Below are 12,731 nucleotides of genomic sequence, written 5' to 3'. Positions count from 1 at the left end.
GTCTTACGATAAATAATATGGCAAGGATTTTGTCGCTTTTATTTACAATAGACCCTACCCTCACTTTATGAATCAATGATTAATACCCATTTTATTCATTCATCCAAATTATCTGAAGGCTAAAATGATTCTATAAAGACTATCAATTTTAGTATAAATGCGAAAGATAATTTTCTACTTTCCCTGAGTGGGATCACACTGCAAGTGTTTATAGGGACACTGAGATAGTTCTTATTAACACCGGGCTGCCTCCTCGGGTTTTGGGAGGTATCTGTTTTCTCCAGCTCTCAATGCATAACATTTGAATGATGTAAACATGCACGATGAGCGGAATACCACGTGTGTATCGTGAATTAATTACAAAGGGAGCCCGAGACAATGATTTATATGACGATTTGAATACTGCCAGAAGGCTTAATTTGTCATATAATGTCATTAACAATCATGAATAAAAATACTGCTGACAGTTGATTGACGCATGAGCCAAACAACACCAACTGTTATTGATTAGTCGCTTCTGAAAAATGATGAAAAATGGGTTGTTCATAAACCTGTATTTTCTCACATAAAGACACGTATTAGTTTTGTATTTTTCAGATCATTCATAAAATCACCAAATTTAGTAGCGTAACTCTAAGCAGGTATTGTTCACATTGTCCTCAAGGAAACACGCTTATGTTACCGACGTTCCACTGGAGCCGTACATATACATGTGCTTCTGTACTAAGTCTGCTGCTGTGTGACTGTACAACATGGACAGATAGTCCACAAAACATATGGCTGTGGTTTGAGAGTGTCAACAATGTTAGTGTCCCTGTGTCAACAATGTAAGTGTCCCTGTGTCAACAAGGTATCAGCCCTTGTGTCAACAATGTATTTGTCCCCGTGTCAACAATGTATCTGTCCCTGTGTCAAAAATGTAAGTGTCCCTGTGTCAACAATGTGAGTGTCCCTGTGTCAACAATGTAAGTGTCCCTGTGTCAACAATGTATCTGTCCCTGTGTCAACAATGTATCTGTCCCTGTGCCAGCAATGTAAGTGTCTCTGTGTCAACAATGTATCTGTCCCTGTGTCAACAATGTAAGTATCCCTGTGTCAACAATGTATCTGTCCCTGTGTCAACAATGTATCTGTCCCTGTGTCAACAATGTAAGTGTCCCTGCGTCAACAATAATTCTGTCTCTGTGTCAACAACATATAAATGTCCCTGTGTCAAAAAGGTATCTTTCCCTGTGTTAACAATGTATCATCCCCTGTGCCAAAACAAAAAATGTATCTGTCCCTGTGTCAACACTTTATCAGCCCCTGTGTCAACAATTTATCTGCTCCTGTGTCACAAGGTATCTTCTCCTGTGTCAACAATGTAAGTGTCCCTGTGTCAACAATGTAAGTGTCCCTGTGTCAACAATGTATCTGCTCCTGTGTCAATAATGTGAGTGTCCCTGTGTCAACAATGTAAGTGTCCCTATGTCAACAATGTAAGTGTCCCTGTGTCAACAATGTATCTGCTCCTGTGTCAATAATGTTATTGTCCCTGTGTCAACAATGTAAGTGCCCCTGTGTCAACAATGTGAGTGTCCCTGTGTCAACAATGTGAGTGTCCCTGTGTCAACAATGTATCTGCTCCTGTGTCAACAATGTAAGTGTCCCTGTGTCAATAATGTAAGTGTCCCTGTGTCAACAATGTGAGTGTCCCTGTGTCAACAATGTAAGTGTCCCTGTGTCAACAATGTAAGTGTCCCAGTGTCAACAAGGTATCTGTCCCTGTGTCAACAATGTAAGTGTCCCTGTTTCAACAATGTAAGTGTCCCAGTGTCAACAATGTAAGTGTCCCTGTGTCAACAATGTAAGTGTCCCTGTGTCAACAGATGGAGGGGCTGCTGTGTTAGTAATTAAGTTTTAGTCCCCTATTTTCTCTATTTTGTCATTAGGTTGATTACCGGTTTCAAGCACATGATAAGATTGGACATGATGTGTATGATATTAATATAGTCTTAGGTTGTATGTGTAAACCACAGAAATATTAAAAGTAACCTCGTGAAAGTAAGAATAGACAAATGTGTAAATGGCAAATAATCCAATGCAAGTCAGATAAATGGATGTTAATTAACTGATTGTCATTCTAAGACATGCAACACAATTAGTTCTCTTAAAAATATTAAAAGGTACATTTTATAATCAATATAGTTCCTTTAGTTTCAGAGTTATAGGAATTTGTCGTCGAAGTTTGTAAATTTTAGTGCTCTGCACCATTTCATCAGGTGGACGAGGTTCGAACCATGTATTTGTCTCCAATCAGATATTTGCTGGATGCTCGGTAACAAGTACTGTTAGGTTTGACACATGCCATATGTGTGTGTCATGCCATTATGATAGATTTAAGAACTTGCATGACAATGTCTTGGTCGTGGAAATACAGATGTAAATCCACGTGAGCCTCAAAAGTATTTTTTGTGATGACACTGTGTCAAATATTCACTATACAGTACAGATTCCCGTACTTTTTGAGTCTTGTCCGGGATTCGGACCCACATTGCCAGAGTGAGGCACCTAATCGCCAGCACACAAAGTCAGCGATCTAACCCACTCAGCCACCGAGGCTTCCACAAAAAATGAATGTCCGACAACTGGTAGTCTAGGCGGTGACTGTATGCTTCTCACTGGTGGCATCCGTTGAGAAATGACGCTGTACATAACACGTAAAGGGCTATTGATACACAATACCTACACGAGCAATGGTCACACTCATAGCAACGTACACTCACGGATCACTATACCACTGAAGTCGACAACATCTGCCAAACCACCTTGTAGGCGTCCAGCCATCAATTGGGCGTTGACAATCTCCACTGATGCATCCCTATACATTCCCACAGTCGAGTCCATTATTCTTTCTCAGTTAATTCAATCTTAAAACACTTTCTGATGTCAATCATTCCACAGCACATTAAAAACTATCAAAAGTGACGACAATTCTTACTCTACCAGGGACGGAAATAAATCATATTAATATCTTTTTGGAGGAAATCAACCCAACTGTCATCATCTGTCAATGTCGAGCTACAGCCTCCTACTAGGGAGTTTGTTTCCCTTCAGCCCAGTACAAGAGCCAGGTCACACTACAGACAACACCCGTGTAGGGGTCCGGGAACATGTGGTCCACTGTAGCCAATACATGGCATACGTGCCGACGTCATGAACACGTGCAAAGGCAAGTCAGTTCTTCACTTGAAAAAATAAACGTGGAAAGGAAAGTGAAATTTTCACAGGAATAATACATGGGAACATATCGTTAAATAAGAAATTTCATCATTGCGTCATTTTTGCCCCTCATGCGCCATATTTGGAAATTACGTCCATATGTCTGCCATGATACCTTTTGACAGCTTCATTGAGGCCTTGAATGAAACTTTGTTTTATCAATATTTAATTCCCCATTCATTTAACATACATAACGAAACATTAATTCGGTGACATTCTATCCCTGCTCAGTTATACAAGTTTGGAGTAACTGAAATAGGAGGATATTTCTAAGAGTCGAGTTACAAGCATACAAAATGAATGGATCCGTGGATGAATAAATTGCGCAACACGATTTACTCCAGGGGTTGCAGGGGGATCCAGGGGGATGCAGGGGTTGCAGGAGGGTGCAGGAGGATGCAGGGGATGCAGGGGATACAGGGGGATGCAGGGGGATGTAGGGATGCAGGAGGATGCAGGGGGATGCAGGGGGATGTAGGGGATGCAGGGGGATGTAGGGGTGCAGGGGATGCAGGAGGATGCAGGGGGATGTAGGGGAAGCAGGAGGATGCAGGAGGATGTAGGTGATGCAGGAGGATGTAGAGGATGTAGGGGTGTAGGGGATGCAGGGGGTGTAGGGGATGCAGCAGGATGCAGGGGGTGTAGGGGATGCAGGAGGAAGCAGGGGGTGCAGGGGATGCAGGGGATGCAAGGGATGCAGGTGATGCAGGAGGATGCATGGGGGTGTAGGGGATGCAGGGGATACAGGGGGATGCAGGGGGATGTAGGGATGCAGGAGGATGCAGGGGGATGCAGGGGGATGTAGGGGATGCAGGGGGATGCAGGGGGAGGTAGGGGTGCAGGGGATGCAGGAGGATGCAGGGGGATGTAGGGGAAGCAGGAGGATGCAGGAGGATGTAGGTGATGCAGGAGGATGTAGAGGATGTAGGGGTGCAGGGGATGCAGGGGGGTGTAGGGGATGCAGCAGGATGCAGGGGGTGTAGGGGATGCAGGAGGAAGCAGGGGGGTGCAGGGGATACAGGGGATGCAAGGGATGCAGGTGATGCAGGAGGATGCAGGGGGGTGTAGGGGATGCAGGGGATGCAGGGAGGTGTAGGGATGCAGGAGAATGCATGGGGTGTAGGGGATGCAGGGGATGCAGGGGGGTGTAGGGGATGCAGGAAGATGCAGGGGATGTATGGGTGTAGGGGATGCAAGAGGATATAGGGGGATCTAGGGGATGTAGGGGTTCCAGGGGATGCAGGGGGTGCAGGGGATGCAGGGGGGTGTAGGGGATGCATGAGGATGTAGGGGTGCAGGGGATGCAGGGGGTGTAGGGGATGCAGGGGATGCAGGGGGTGTAGGGGATGCAGGAAGATGCAAGGGGTGTAGGGGATGCACGAGGATGTAGGGGATGTAGGGGATGCAGGAGGATGTAGGGGATGTAGGTGATGCAGGAGGATGTAGAGGATGTAGGGGTGCAGGGGATGCAGGGGGGTGTAGGGGATGCAGGAGGATGTAGGGGATGTAGGTGATGCAGGATGATGTAGGGGATATAGGGGTGCAGGGGATGCAGGGGGGTGTAGGGGTGCAGGGGATGCAGGAGGGTGTAGGGGATGCAGGGGGGTGTAGATGTGCAGGGGATGCAGGGGGTGTAGGGGATGCAGGAGAATGCAGGGGATGCAGGGGATGCAGGAGGATGCAGGGGGGTGTAGGGGTGCAGGGGATGCAGGAGGGTGTAGGGGATGCAGGGGGGTGTAGGCGTGCAGGGGATGCAGGGGGTGTAGGGGATGCAGGAGAATGCAGGAGAATGCAGGGGATGCAGGGGATGCAGGAGGATGCAGGGGGGTGTAGGGGATGCAGGGGATGCAGGGGGTGTAGGGGATGCAGGAGGATGCAGGGGGGTGTAGGGGGTGCAGGGGATGCAGGGGGATGTATGGGTGTAGGGGATGCAAGAGGATATGGGGGATCTAGGGGATGTAGGGGTTCCAGGGGATGCAGGGGAGTGTAGGGGGCTGTAGGGGGTGCAGGAGGATGCAGGGGGATGTAGGGGAAGCAGGGGGATGCAGGAGAATGTAGGGGATGTAGGTGATGCAGGAGGATGTAGAGGATGTAGGGGTGTAGGGGATGCAGGGGGGTGTAGGCGTGCAGGGGATGCAGGGGGTGTAGGGGATGCAGGAGGATGCAGGGGGGTGTAGGGGATGCAGGAGGGTGCAGGGGATGCAGGGGATGCAGGGGATGCAGGGGGTGCAGGGCGATGCAGGGGGATGCAGGGGTTGCAGGGGTTGCAGGGGGTGCAAGGGGATGCAGGGGTTGCAGGGAATGCAGGAGGTGCAAAATGGGATCCAGTGGGTGCAGGGGATGCAGGGGATGCAGGGGGTGCAAGGGTTTCCAGGGATGCAGGGGGATGCAGGGGGTTGCAGGGGTTGCAGGGGGTGCAAGGGGATGCAGGGGTTGCAGGGAATGCAGGAGGTGCAAAATGGGATCCAGTGGGTGCAGGGGATGCAGGGGATGCAGGGGGTGCAAGGGTTTCCAGGGATGCAGGGGGGTGCAGGGGGCTGCAGGGGACTGCAGAGGGATCTAGGGGGATGTAGTTGGTACCAGGGGGATGCAGGGGGATCCAGGGGATGTAGGGGGATCAATGGGGATTCAGGAGGTTGCAGGGGGATGCAGTTGGATCCAGGGGGGTGTAAGGGATGCAGAGGGATCCAGGGAGATCCAGCGAGATCCAGGAGGATGCAGGGGGATCCAGGGGATGCAGGGAAATCCAGGGGATGCAGGGGATCCAGGGAGATAAAGGAGGATGCAGGGGGATCCAGGGGGATCAAGGGAGATCAAGGGGGATGCAGGGGGATGAAGGGGATGCAGGGGGATCCAGGGGTTGTAGGGGGATCCAGGGGATGCAGGGAGATCCAGAGGATGCAGGGGGATCCAGGGAGATCCGGGGGGGGGGGGGGGGGGTAGGGGGATGCAGGGGGGTCCAGGGGATGTAGGGGATGTGGGGGGATGCAGGGGGAATGCCGGGGATTCAGGGGATGCAGGGAGATCCAGGGGATGCAGGTATGCTTGTTAAATTAGACAGTTATTAGAAACGTTTAAGTCATGTTTACAAGGCCAGAGTTCTAATATGTCTGAAATGGTTACATAAAAGCCAGAGTGGGAGATTAGAAAACACGTTCGGCTAGATTGACTTGGTCTTTATTGTTTTTGATACGCGTCGTCTAGGGTGAATGTTTAGTTTTAGGCGCTCTGACAATTCAGCCCCACCGTACAGATGACATGAGGTCTCGTTCACACCATCATTCAGAACAGTCGTGGAAAACATAGGGTTAACAGTGAACTACGGAACATGTTCTTCAAACCAAATTAAGACCCCAAAATAGTTATTGTTAATGTATGAATAGTGAATGAAAGCACTGTGTAAATATTGAGTTCAAAGTATATATATTCTGAAATAAGACGCTTCCGATTTCTGTTTCTCTTCGTCACACTCAGTACTTTCAAATTTAGAATTACTTTTAACAATCGATTGATTTATAAAAGTACTCAAAGTTTGCAGAGGATCACCACTTCAAAAGTGGTCCGTGTGTGCATCTGTTGCAACAGCCAAAGACAATATTGAGTGAGAATATGTTTAATTTACAAATGTCCGTTTTCACCTGCCGGATAATGACAAGAAACAACATGTGATCAAAATTGAAAGGGCAAAAAATCACGAAAACCAAAAACAAAACTCTCAGTTGCCGCAAACGTCGTTTGCAACGTGACGTTGTGTTGATCCAGAATCAAGCATGCCTTCTGCTTAATTCCAAGCTTCCGTGTTTTCATTTTTCCAATCCGAGCAGAATTGTGATTCACAGGTATAACTGAATAAGTAGGTGGAGACGAACACATTTCCAAATCACTGGTTACGGGATGAGAACTTTCTATTCCACGTGTCTTACAACACACACTGAAACAATATAACATTCAATAAATACAGGGTCATACAACATACTTGGGGCTTCAAAACAGTCCATTACACAAATTAGATGAAATGTATATGACAAATAATATGACAATTAACACAAGGGACGATAACTCCTTGATTGACTATGCATTCAAATCAAATAGATGTGGTACAGACACAGACGCCTTAATGTGCAGGTCAAATCAGAGACCATCTATCATATGGTCTCTGGTCAAATGCAGTAGATGTGATACTCAGTAACCCATAAACATATACCAGAATACAGAGTCAGTCCTACCCGGTGTAACGCACTGGGGTGCAGGTGTTAGCGCCGCCAGGCCATATGTACCAAGCGTACCTACAATCTGTGTAAATACGATACAACAGTAATTCTACACTAACTACAAATCAATATATCTATTGTCATTACAAACGCGTTGGAACACATCAAAACTGCTTAGGCTAAAACCACATTTGTACTTAGATTCACATTCACTCACAGGGAAAATAGATATGATAAAGAATTTATTGAGTTATTTGATAGTTCTATAAATTCTATTCTTTGAAATTCACTAAAACCCGACTAAAGTATTATTTACACTTAGGTTAGATTTGCTATTGTTAAGGTTGAAGTTACTGATTATATTTATACACAAACAATACAACTATAACATGTAAAGGTTACACACTTATAAACCAGTTTTAAAGACTAAACTTACTGTGAAGTATTTACAGTTGTTGACTCTGATCTGGAACAGTCTTGCTGGTGCAAAGGGTGAATGTGAAATGCAGATTTTAATTAAGAACCAGGGCAAGCGTTTGAATGATCCAATCGGCGTTGATTAAACCAGGTCTTCAGCAACCCATGCTTGCCATGAAAGACGACTTTGCTTGTCGTGAGACAACAATGATTAAACCACGCCATGTAATAATGTGGTAGCCCTACCTATCTACCCTTGATAATATTTTATAGCAACAAAGATATTAAAGTTTACTGGTCTTTAACGCACCACGACATGAAGTATTTCCTTGCTGTCATAAATGTAAGCGGCAAAACGCTTCCCGTAATCAAACGAAATTCTCTTCCAAATGCAGATTTCTTTGTACGAGTCCGATCAATAGCATGTGTCGATTAATCACTATGAAATAGTGATGACACATGGTGTTCGCGAAAGGGTGAGCGTAACTATCCTCCACAACCGGTGTCAGAATTGCTGTTGGTTCTATTCTGAGATAGTAAAACAATCCTTTGATTTGATACGCTTCTAGTTAGTGATGGAATATGGAAGATGGAATATTTTATGGAGCTTCAACGTACTGGTCACATTGTTCCGTTTTGCTACACGGATGTGCAACCTGACATTAGGTCATATAACCCAACTCACGATGCAAGCTGTTTCCAACAACCCACGTGTAAGATAACAAGAGTAGTTTGCTAGTTCATACAGCAGGTAACAGTTAAACGATATGAGAAAATACACGGGCTCACATGGTGTTCACATCCAAGTGTGTGAGCAGAAGTTCCTATGTCATATCTACACATCACCTCTCTGGGATTGGTTTGGGCCCAGGATTTGCAAATCATTTTGTTAGACACTCAGAATGCGTACGTTCATCTCATAAGTCGATCATTTCTGAAACAGGGACATTCTTCCAAAATCCCCTCTGAACATACATCAAGTAGGCTACCCAAACAATAGCGGCCAAACAAAGAAGGACCACTTGTGTTCTCCATACTCTCACATTCGTCATCCTCATACTCTCACACTGGTGTTCTCAATGCACTCACACTGGTGTTCTCAATGCACTCACACTGGTGTTCTCCTTGCACTCACACTGGTGTTCTCAATGCAGTCACACTGGTGTTCTCCTTGCACTCACACTGGTGTTCTCCATACTCTCAAACTGGTGTTCTCAATACTCTCACACTGGTGTTCTCCTTGCAATCACACATGTGTTCTTCATACTCTCACACTTGTGTTCTCCATACTCTCACACTGGTGTTCTCAATGCACTCACACTGGTGTTCTCCTTGCACTCACACTGGTGTTCTCCTTACTCTCACACTGGTGTTCTCCATACTCTCACACTTGTGTTATCCATACTCTCACACTGGTGTTAACCATACTCTCACACTCGTGTTCTTCATACTCTCACAATCGTATTCTTCATACTCTCACACTTGTGTTCTCCATACTCTCACACTGGTGTTCTTCATACTCTCACACTGGTGTTCTTCATACTCTCACACTGTAGTTCTTCATACTCTCACACTCGTGTTCTTCATACTCTCACACTCGTGTTCTTCATACTCTCACACTGGTGTTCTTCATGCATTACACTGGTGTTCTCCATACTCTCACACTCATGTTCTCCATACTCACACTGGTGTTCTCCATACTCTTACACTCATGTTCTTCATACTCTCACACTCGTGTTCTTCATACTCTCACACGTGTGTTCTTCATACTCTCACACTGGTGTTCTTCATACTCTCACACTGGTGTTTTTCATACTCTCACACTTGTGTTCTTCATACTCTCACACAGGTGTTCTCCATGCACTCCCACTCCTCTTCTCCATACTCTCACACTTGTGTTCTCCATACGCTCACACTGGTGTTCTTCATACTCTGACACTCGTGTTCTTCATACTCTCACACTCGTGTTCTTCATACTCTCACACTCGTGTCCTTCATACTCTCACACTCGTGCTCTCCATACTCTCACACAGGTGTTCTCCATACTCTCACACTCGTGTTATTCATACTCTCACACTGGTGTTAACCATACTCTCATACTTGTGTTTTCCATACTCTCGCATTCGTGTTCCTCATACTCTCACACTGGTGTTCTCAATGCACTCACACTGGTGTTCTCAATGCACTCACACTGGTGTTCTCCTTGCACTCACACTGGTGTTCTCCATACTCTCACACTGGTGTTTTCCATACTCTCAGACTGGTGTTCTCCTTGCACTCACACTTGTGTTCTTCATACTCTCACACTTGTGTTCTTCATACTCTCACACTGGTGTTCTCAATGCACTCACACTGGTGTTCTCAATGCACTCACACTGGTGTTCTCCATACTCTCACACTGGTGTTAACCATACTCTCACACTGGTGTTCTCAATGCACTCACACTGGTGTTCTCCTTGCACTCACACTGGTGTTCTCCATACTCTCAAACTGGTGTTCTCCATACTCTCACACTGGTGTTAAGCATACTCTCACACTAGTGTTCACCATACTCTCAGACTTGTGTTCTCCATACTCTCACACTGGTGTTCTTCATACTCTCACACTCGTGTTTTCATACTCTCACACTCGTGATCTTCATACTCTCACACTGGTGTTCTTCATGCACTCACACTGGTGTTCTCCATACTCTCACACTCGTGTTCTTCATACTCTCACACTCGTGTTCTCCATACTTTCACCCTCGTGCTCTCCATACTCTCACACAGGTGTTCTTCATACTCTTACTCTTGTGTTTCCATGCACTCACGCTGGTGTTCTCCATACTCTCACACTCGTGTTCTTCATACTCTGACACTCGTGTTCTTCATACTCTGACACTCGTGTTCTTCATACTCTGACACTCGTGTTCTTCATACTCTCACACTCGTGTTCTTCATACTCTCACACTCATGTTCTTCATGCACTCACACTGGTGTTCTCCATGCCGTCACACTGGTGTTCTCCATGCACTCACACTGGTGTTCTCCTTGCACTCACACTGGTGTTCTCCATGCTCTCATACTGGTGTTAACCATGCACTCACGCTGGTGTTTTCCATACTCTCACACTCGTGTTGTTCTCCATGCACTCACACTGGTGTTCTCCATACTCTCTCACTGGTGTTCTCCATGCATACACAGTGGTGTTGTCCTTGCACTCACGCTTGAGTTCTTCATACTCTCACACTTGTGTTCTTCATACTCTTACACAGGTGTTCTCCATGCACTCACACTGGTGTTCTCCTTGCACTCACACTGGTGTTCTCCATACTCTCACACTGGTGTTCTCCATGCACTCACACTGGTGTTCTCCTTGCACTCACACTTGTGTTCTTCATACTCTCACACTGGTGTTCTACATGCACTCACACTGGTGTTCTCCTTGCACTCACACTTGTGTTCTTCATACTCTTACACTCGTGCTCTCCATACTCTCACACTCATGTTCTCTATACTCTCACACTGTTCTTCTCCATACTCTCACACTTGTGTTCTTCATACTCTCACACAGGTGTTCTCCATACTCTCACACTGGTGTTCTCCATACTCTCACACTGGTGTTCTCCATACTCTCACACTGATGTTCTCCATACTCTCACACTTGTGATCTTCATACTCTTACACTTGTCCTCGTTCCCGGGTATACAATGTGATGTACCCTCCGTGTGGCCGTGTACCCCGATTATACCATGTGATGTATCTTCTGTGTGGACGTGTACCCCGAGTATACGATGTGATATATCCTCTGTGTGACCGTGTACGCTGAGTATACGATGTGATGTACCCTCTGTGTGGCCGTGTACCCCGAGTATACAATGTGATGTATTCTCTGTGTGGCCGTGTACCCCGAGTATACGATGTGATGTATCTTCTGTGTGACCGTGTACCCCGAGTATACCATGTGATGTACCCTCTGTTTGGCCATGTAACACGAATGCACGACACTCCTTTTCTGGACTAATGATGACGAATTAGACAGAAAGAGATATTTTGAGTAAGCCAAAAGCACGCAAAATTGGAATTGTTCTGTGGGAATTCAAATAAATCTGATCTAGCAGGAACCTTACGATGCCAGTTCATCCTGACTGACCGAGTTCCGATTAAAACATTTTGCTGTTCCGCAAACAGAAGGGAAGTCTTACGTTGTATAACCGTGTCTTAGCGTCCGTGATTCAGAATAAACGTCAATCAATCGTAATTAGAATATCCTCTGATTTGATGTTGTGTGGCAACAACTGTTCAGCAAATGTCTAAACAAAACACTTGTCCTGGCTACAAATGCTGTTGCTTGTGACCATCATGAGAACACAAATGGATATCTTTATCAGTAGATCGGTCAATAAAGTTGCAGATGTCGTGGCGATGAGCCCATGACCTCATGCAAATGTGTGCTTTAAGCTTTTACTGTTTTCATGTACTTCTTGTGGAAACTACACATTAATGCTGAACAGGCCTACACTTTAATGTTAGCTCACTGGTAAAACAAAGTTATAAATTGTTATAACCCTGATCAAACAACCTTTGAGCAAGAGCCGCATGACGATATTAGTTATCTTCGTAGAAAGATCACGATCGTTTGTACCTCAAACCTTGTGACATGTCGACACCGTAGGCTGGAGCTGCTGGAATATTGCTCGACAGGAAGGACAACTTGAATTTTGGAAAGTTTAAGTTATCCCTCTTCTCATACTCTTCTGGGCACGTTATTGAGACTCTGAATGTGGCATGCACATATCTAAATATGAAACAGATGAGGCGGTGTCACTGGCTTCTTTAATTCAGGTTAAGTTTGTGAAAGATG

The sequence above is a fragment of the Haliotis cracherodii genome, unplaced genomic scaffold (assembly GCF_022045235.1).
Source record: "Haliotis cracherodii isolate W230 unplaced genomic scaffold, xgHalCrac1.p SCAF_3, whole genome shotgun sequence".
Lineage (NCBI taxonomy): Eukaryota > Metazoa > Mollusca > Gastropoda > Lepetellida > Haliotidae > Haliotis > Haliotis cracherodii.
The sequence above is the reverse complement of the archived record's forward strand: the minus strand, read 5'-3'. Positions refer to the sequence as shown.